Source organism: Dioscorea cayenensis, chromosome 15 (genome assembly GCF_009730915.1).
Source record: "Dioscorea cayenensis subsp. rotundata cultivar TDr96_F1 chromosome 15, TDr96_F1_v2_PseudoChromosome.rev07_lg8_w22 25.fasta, whole genome shotgun sequence".
NCBI lineage: Eukaryota > Viridiplantae > Streptophyta > Magnoliopsida > Dioscoreales > Dioscoreaceae > Dioscorea > Dioscorea cayenensis.
In genome coordinates this window covers 19,633,054-19,642,097 of record NC_052485.1, presented here as the reverse complement: position 1 = coordinate 19,642,097, position 9,044 = coordinate 19,633,054, and the positions used below count along the sequence as shown (strand labels likewise).

At 41.0% G+C, this 9,044-nt stretch overlaps 1 non-coding gene across 1 annotated transcript; it reads right to left on the bottom strand.

Moving 5' to 3' along the window:
* Positions 1 to 3,181: 3,181 nt before the first annotated feature.
* Positions 3,182 to 3,288, bottom strand: LOC120278249. Its single transcript, XR_005541591.1, has one exon. It is a non-coding gene; the product is annotated as a small nucleolar RNA R71 (small nucleolar RNA).
* Between the last annotated feature and the right edge of the window lie 5,756 nt (positions 3,289 to 9,044).

Genomic DNA, 9,044 nt, shown 5'->3' with positions numbered 1-9,044 from the left:
GGTGTTGAAGGCTGTAAAATCACTTCAAAAAAGATTCTCAAAACAGGATTAAGTCGCCGCTTTAAATAGGCTGAAATTGGGCATCCACACACCAGTGTGAATCTGTAGGAATTGATTTTTCAGCGCCCTGTGAACAGTAACTGCCGCAGCAATTTACTATAGTTATTTGCTTCGGTGCTTGCTATAGTGCTCCACCAAATTACTCCTGAATCCATACTTTCATCGAGGCCATATTAACGAGCACACATCCATATGATAGATCATGTTGCATCTTCAATAAAATCACATTTGATGATAATCTTACTATCTTTACACAAGTTGGAAAACATAAGTGTGACTGCCTTTATGCCCCGCCAATTTGCATGTTCACTCGACCACAAAAGAGGTTGGAACACACTCATATGTCTTTCAACACAACTTGTGTCTTCACATTTGTTCACTCCAAGATTTCATAAACAAAGTGAATTCAAGATCTACTTTGGCTTCTTTCTTTCGCACTTGTCTCCATAACCCTACATGCACAAAAGACACGAATACACATGTATAAGCGATAAAATCTGATAAAAGTAATGGTCATTGTAAGGAAAGAATACTTTGTATTACTAATACACAAGCACTTATCACTTTTGTGACCGCCCATATGGGTGTGTGTTTTGCTTGTAATCTCTTCTAGATGATCCTTATCGTCTAGCATATAAGTGTAAGTCCTACCTATAAGTCCCTCTGTGTACCTTTATGCTCCTCTTTACGTGTATAAGCATACCCACAAGATTCTCTAGAAGAGGCTTACAGCTGTAAGCCTGACCGTAGGTGATGAGTGCTTGTGTACTAAGAATACAAAGTATTTTTTTCTAACGATGAGCATTATTTTTATCAGGTTTTATTGCTAATACGTGTGTTTTTGTGTTCTTTTGTGCATATAGGGTTGTGGAGCTAAATAAAGAAGAAAAGAGCCAAAGTAGATTGTGAATGCATTATGTTGATGGAATCTTGAAGTGGACACATGATAAGTGCTTGTGTATTAGTAATACAAAGTATTCTTTTTTTACTATGAGCATTACTATTATCAGGTTTTAGCGCAAATGCATGTGTATTTGTGAGCTTTTGTGTATGAAGGGTTGTGAAGCCGAAAATGAAAAAGGAAGCCAAAGTGGATTGCCACTGTACTTTGTTGATGAAGTCTTGGAGTGAACAAATGTAAAGACACAGGTTGTGGTTGAAGATACGTGAATGTGTGCCAACCTCCATGCACTCAAGCAAATACAATGGTTTAGAAGGGCACAAAGGCAGTCATAGCCAACAGAAAATCATATTTCTACAAATCCACACGAACAACCCTAATTTCAGGATCCATCTGTCATTTTTTCTTCTATCTTTTCTCTAACTTTTGTAAGGCTGGCGGCTAGGATTTAGAGAGGCTTTGGCAAGTCTTTTGGAGTGGTTCTATGGCTTAGACCCCGCGTTTCTCTTGGAGAGGATGAGGCTACTCCACAAGACCATCGACACGAATACCGAAGCGGTTTTCCTATGGATTACATGTTTTCACTTTCAATTTAATTATTGATTGTGTCTTACTCCATGGAGAGCTAAACCCCCTAGTGGGTACTTGTATTTATGAATCCTAGCATGTATTTGTTTCATTAACCTTTTATTATGTTTTCCTTAATGGATGTCTTTAATCGAGTTCCAATCTTGAATGCTTGTTGAATGATCTCTCCCTTACAGTGACACTAGGGTTGAGAGTCCATCTTGGTAATCTTTGTGATTGAGTGATATACCATGAGGGTAAGACAAAGCAAGATTGGAGAAGGTCGAGAGTGTGAGTCGAGAGGTAGCGGAGCGTCCCTTTCCCCTTTGATGTGATTTATCCTACCTCCACGTTCCAAGAGTTCTTTGCGGTCACAATAGAATGAAGGGCTTAGGGATGAACTTTACTTGGGCTTAGTTGCATGAACAACAAAGTGAAGCATTGAAGTGACTTTAACACTTGGGGCTTAATTGTGACTAGGGGTGTTTCACCTTGACCAAAGAGTTAGATCTACATATAGGAATAGGATTTATCACTTGGAATCCCTAGAGCTTCTTGCAACTTTACACAGTGTGATTTGTTGAGACTGGTTGATTTCTTCGCCAGGATAGTGTAGAGTTAGTTACGATTGACCATAGGTTTGGGACAGTGTGTTTAAAGATGTCCATGACTCATTAAGCATTAGTTAGAAAACATAGTAGTTTGTTCTGCACTTGAAGCAAAAATCCCAGGAGGAACAATGTCCGAGTACCCCACTTTTATTGATTATCTTTCCTTTCATTTTATGTGCCTCTCCTTCTTATTTTCTTTAGTTCATTTGCATCGATCTCTATCCACACTATCATTATTTTATCTCCACTTAGTTAAGTAGCAATCTTGGTGTTTCTATTCCTTATTCCCTGTGGATACGATACCCCACTCACCTGGGATTTATTACTTTGACAAACTTGTGCACTTGCGGGTCACACGCAATGGCCATTGTTAAGTTTTTGGCACCGTTGCTGGGGAATAGGCATTTTGGAAACACTTTGCACTTTGCTATTTTAGCTATTTACCTTTCATTCTATTTCATATTTTCTCTTTATATCATCATTCTGATTTGTTTTCTGTCTTTTGGTGCAGCTCTAGTTTATGATGTGAGGGAACCCTTCGACAATTGTTGAAGGAGATCCTGAACTTGAACGTATGGTCAGAATAAAAGGTAAAGATCCTGTGCAAGAACCGTCAAATCTAGCTGAAGTAGAAGATGAAGGGTCAGAAAATATGGCAGAGCTGAATGAACAACAATGAACACTTTCAGACTATGTCAGACCCTCAGTTATGGGCATGCAGTAGAGTATCATGCGGCCCACTATTATATCTCCCAATTCTGAGCTAAAGCCAGCATTTATTCAAATGATACAGTAGTCAGCCCAATTCAATGGTTTGGCCGATGAGAATCCAAACAATCACATTGAATACTTCTTAGGGGTTTGTGACATGCTATAGATCAACAATAATATGGATGATGCTAAAAGATTGAGGGCTTTCCCATTTTCTCTAAAATAAAGAGCAAAACAGTGGCTCCATTCATTGCCAAGAGCTTCCATCACAACATGGAACGAAACGGTCAAAGCCTTCCTTGCAAGGTACTTCCCTCTTGGAAAGTCGGCAAAGCTTCACAATGAGATATCTTCATTTGTTTAGATGGAGCTTGAATCCTTGTTTGAGACTTGGGAATGATTCAAGGACCTCTTTTAGAAGTGTCCACAACAGAGGTTCCCCGAATAGATGATCATTCAGACTTTTCACAATAGGTTGAATCCAAGTACAAGATAGCTTCTATATGCCACCGTAGGAGGTACAATAGGGAATAAGACCCCTGAAGAAGCTCGATAATTGGTACAAGAAATGGCCATGAATAGGTACCAATGGAATGCTAAAGAATAGAAAAAAGTGACCGGACTCTATGAAATTGATGCAGTTACACTTTGGCACCCCGAGTCGAGGCATTGAGCAAGAAATTGGATACATTGACCTCAACAAGGGTAGCCGCTATCACAAACTGTGATGTGATAAGTGCTTGTATGATAAGAATGCGAAGTATTCTTTCCATATGATGAGTATTACTTTTATCAAGTTTTAGTGCTAATATATGTGCATTTATGTTACTTTCATGCGTATAGGGTTGTGAAGCTGAATGTCAAAGAAAGAAGCCAATGTAGGTCGTGAATGCACTATTTGGACGAAATCTTGAAAGGTTCAAATGTGAAGTCATAAGTCAGGTTCAAAGTGCAATAATGTGTGCCAACCTCCTTGTATTCAAGTTAGCACAATGATTTGGAGGGGCACAAAGGCAGCCACATTCGAGTATCCAGGCTTGTGCATTGATAGCAAGATCTTCACCAATGAAGCTACTTATTGAAGAAGCAAGGCGATCTACGATGTAAACGTGTGGCCATTTACGTTACCTCGATGAAAACATGGATTTGGGAGTGTTTCGGGTCGCTACTGTAGCTGGTTCTGTTCACAGCCACCCAAAAAAGTGAAGTTCAAAGAATCCACACGGTGTGTAGACATTATCCACGCCTATGTGGAATTTCCAAATTCCCATGTGGAGAATCCATAGGGGCATGTGGAGAATCCACATGGGCGTGTGGATGCCCGATTCCAGCCCTATTTAATGCCATTTCAGCCCCGATTTCAAGATCTTTATCCATCTTTTCCCGAACTTGATAGACGGCGGCGGTTAGTGTTTTGAGAGGTATTAGGAAGGGATTTAGAGAGGTTCTACAGCTTCGACATGGGGTTCGATTTGGAAGAAGGTTAGTGGGAGAGCTTTCGTCAGCATCGATCTGGCGAGGTGTATCCTAGGCCGGATAAAGGGACCTTTGGAAGAGCTTCTCCATAATGCCATCGTCACGATTTTTGAGGTGGTTTTTATGGATTGCTTATTTTTACATTCGATTTTAATGTTGGTTGTGACTAGCTCTATGGAGACCTAAACCCCTTAGTGGGTACTTGGATTTGTGAACCCTAGAATGTATTTCAGTGTTGGTTGTGACTAGCTCTATGGAGACCTAAACCCCTTAGTGAGACCTAAACCCCTTAGTGGGTACTTTAATTGAGTTCCAATCTTGAATGTTTAATTGAATGAATACTCCCTTAGAGTGACACTAGGGTTGAGCATTCTTATTGGTAACCCTTGCTAGTGAGTGACAAACTATGAGAGTTAGAAAAAGCTAGATTGGAGAGGGTTGAGAGGTTAAGTTAAGAGGTAGCGGAGCATCCCATTTCCCCTGCAGTGTGATTTATCCTATCTCAATATCCTCGAGTTCTTTGTGGTCATAGTAGTGTGAACGGGCTAAGGGATGACCTTCCGCTGGGTCATAGTTACAGAGGCAACAGAGTGAAGCATTGAAGTGATTTTAGCACCTAGGTCTTAATTGTTACTAGGGACCTTCCACTTTAACCAAAGGGTTAGGTCTACATCTAGGAAGAGGATTTATCACTTGGAATCCCTAGAACTCATTGTGATTCTGTACAAGTACGAGGTGTTGAGATTGTTCAATTTTCCCTCCGGGACATGTATAGAGTCAAGCATTGTTGACTTTAGATTTGGGACCATGTATTGAAGGATCTCCATGCCTCATTAATGCATTAGTTAGAAAGCATAATAAAGGGTTTTGCACTTGAACCGATCATCCTAGGTGGAACAATATCCGAGTACCCCATTTATATCGATTGCCTTACCTCTTCTTTACTTGTGCTTCTCTTTCTTGTCTCTTTTATTCTTGTTTACATTATATCTTGTTAACAAAACCCTTATTCATCTTTTACTTGGTTAAGAAAAAATTTAAGTATTTTTATTCTTTACTCCCTATGGATACGATACCCACTCACCTGTGATTTTATTACTCGACAAACCCATGCACTTGTGGGACATACGCAAGGGGTGTTGTCAAGTCTTTGGCACCGTTCCTGGGGTGTAGGCATTTAGAGATACTTTGTACTTAGTTTTCTAAGGTATTCATTCATTCATTCTATTTCACATCTTCTTTTTCTACCATCATTCTGATTTGTTTTCTTTCTTTTAGTGGAGCTTCAGGTTATAACCTGTGCAAATCCTTCGACATTGATTGATGGAGATCCAGGACTTGAATGTACAGTCAGAAGAAGGGAAAAAGAACCAGTGCAAGAACAATCTAATCAAGCTGAAATAAAAGTTGAAGGGTCAGATAATATGGCAGAACATAATGAGCAACAGAGGACACTTTCTGATTATGCTAGACCTTCAGTTTTAGGTACACAATCGAGTATTGTGTGACCCCCGATCACAGCTTGGAATTTTGAGCTGAAATCGGCATTCATCCAAATGATTCAGGAGTCAGCGCAGTTCAATAGTTTGGCCGATGAGGACCCAAACAACCACATATAGAACTTCTTGGATGTTTGTGATATGCTGAAGATTAATGGTGTATCCGATGATGCTATTAGATTGAGGGCTTTCCCATTCTCTCTCAAGGGAAGAGCCAAGCAGTGGCTTCATTCCTTGCCAATAGGCTCCATCAAAAATTGGAATGAGACGGTCGAAGCTTTTCTTGCTAGGTACTTTCCTCCAGGGAAGTCGGTCAAGCTTTGCAATGACATATCGTCGTTTGTATAGATGGAGTTGGAATCATTATTTAAGACATTGGAGTGCTTCAAGGATCTTTTGTGGAGGTGCCCACAACACGAATTTTCTGAATGGATGATTATCCAAACCTTCTATAATGGGTTGAATCCGAGTACAAGACAATTGCTAGATGCCGCCGCAGGATATACAATTGGGAGTAAAACCCCAAAAGGAGCCCAACAGTTAGTGGAAGACATGGCCATGAATAGTTATCAATGGAATGCATGAGAAAGGAAAAAGGTGGCCGGGCTCCATGAAATAGATGGCCTAACTGCTTTGGCGGCCCAAGTAGAATCATTGAATAAGAAGTTAGACCTTATAACTTCTAATAGGGTGAGAGCCATGACTACTTGCATCGGATATGGTGGAGGACATGCTTCATCCGATTACCCAATCTCTATTGGTGATGTGTCTTCGGTGGAGAAAGTCGACTTTTGTGGGTAATGCAATGAGGAACCAAGGGAATCCATATAGCAACACCTACAATCTATGTTAGAAGCATCATCCCAATTTTTCATAGAGCAACCAAGGACCACGAAAGGCCATGGCACCACCGGGTTTCCAACAATAACAAGCACTGAACATGGAGAACCAAGTTTCAGGCTTGGAGACCCGAATGACCGATTTAGCGAAGGGCATGACCAGATTTGTGCAATCGTCGGATATAAGGTTTCAATCAGTCGAGGATACACTTCACAACCACACTGCTTCCTTGCACAATATTGAGAATCAAGGAGGGAAATTGCGAAGTCTCTATCGGAAAGACTATAAGGAAGCTTGTGAAGTAATACCGAGACCAATCCTAGAGAGCATGTGAAGGTGATCACTTTGAGAAGTGGACGTGAGGTTGTAGGTAGGCTTTCGAGTGAGAAGCCCATGTAGATGCAACCAAGAGCATAAAGGTTGAGGAGGGAAAACAAAGAGAAGGAGGCGGTAGCCCCATCTTTCAAGCCAAGAATCCCTTATCCCTCTAGATTGAAAAATGACCAAGCGGATAAACAGTACAAGAAATTCCTGAGTTTGTTCAAGCAAGTCCACATCAATATTCCTTTTTTTGAGGCATTATCCCAAATGCCTAAATATTCAAAATTCTTGAAGGACTTGTTGACCACCAAGAGGAAATTGGAGGAGAGTGCCTCCATGATTCTAGATGCGTCTTGCTTGGCCGTCTTGCAAAAGAATATGCCGAACAAAAAGAAAGACTCAAGAAGCTTCTTCATTCTGTGTAACATTGTCAACTTGGGTGAAGAAATGGCATTGGCAGACTCAGGGACCAGTATCAACATCATGCCATATGCCCTCTTTCAAAATCTAAGCTTGGGAGAGTATAAGCCCACTCGGATGACATTGCAATTGGCGGACCGAACAGTAAGACATCCGAGGGGCATCATTGAAGATATCCATGTGAAAGTTGACAAGTATATATTTCCTCTAGATTTTGTGGTGTTGGACGTCGATGAGGATGCAGATGTTCCTTTGATACTTGAGAGGCCATTCTTGTACACTTCCAAGGCATTGATCGACATGGATGGTGGGGATTTGACACTGAGGGTTGGAGATGATAAGCTCACATACCACCTCAGCGAAACCATGTGACATTCGCTTGACTTTGATAGTACTCTTTACTTCTTTGACACTTGATAAGTGCTTGAGTATACATAATTTTATATATGTTTTACATACATTGAGCATCATTTTTTACCATGGTTTATGTCTCATATTGTGTATTTGGTGTTCTTTTATGCATATAGGTTGTGAATGCCTTGAAGAGTAAAAAGGAAGCAAAGATAGGCAATAAAGACACAATGTTGGGAGTTCTTGTTCAATTCAAGGACCAAGTAATGAGAGGAGTTCATAAACGTGGAGATGTGTGCCAACTTCCAAGAAGATTCAAGTCAATTCACTAGTTGGAAGGGCACAAAGGCAGCCACATCTTCATGTTCCTTCTCTTTGTGAAGATTGCAAGACCTCTAAAAGATACGTCGATGAAGAAAAGTTTTACCTGACATATGGCCTAAAGAGAAGAGTGTTTCGACCGTGTTATGTGAAAAGTGTTTTAGGCATTTTACTGTAGCAATTTTACTGTAGCAGCAATGTAGCAATTCTTGTAGCCCACGCGACCGCGTGGAAAATCAACACGGGCGCGTGAGGGCATGTGAGAGGCACGGTTTTGGGCTTTAAATAGCTAGTTTGCCTTATTTTTGAGGGACTTTTGGCATGGGTTTTGGCGAGCACTTTGAAGGCAAGGCGGCTAGGGTTTTGGAGGAGGTTTTCAGCGATATTAGGGGATGTTCTTCACCAACTTTGATTGATCTTCTCTCCGTCATAGCATAGAGGGAGCGTTTGGCGACCTAGTGATAAGTGTCTAAATGTAGGTGTTTTCATATATGTATCGTATGCACTTTGCATGTATTTTGTGAGGTTTGATGCCCGTTTCGCGCTTAATCGTCTATTATTTGCTTTGTAGGGCATATGGAAGCCATGGAGAACAAGAAGATATCATTTTGGCAATAAGAGAAGAAAACAGGAATTTCATACTACCCTCATACTACCCAGTATGGGGGCCGTATGCACTGTAGCAGCGGATTGAGTTGGTGTTCTGTCCAGATTTCCATACTACCCAGTATATGGGGCCGTATGGAGGCCGTATGCACCCCGTCTGGAATGCGAATCTAGGGTTTCTGTGTGCTATACGACCCCCATACGACCCGTATGCCTCGGGGGGTATATATACTCACTTTTAGGGCTGATTAAAGAACTTTTTGCTGGCCGACTTTTGGGAGATCATTTGGGAGATTTTAGGCGACCTTGGGGAGGAGAAGAAGGGCAAGAAAGCTAGAAGATCATTCAAGCCCAAGGTCC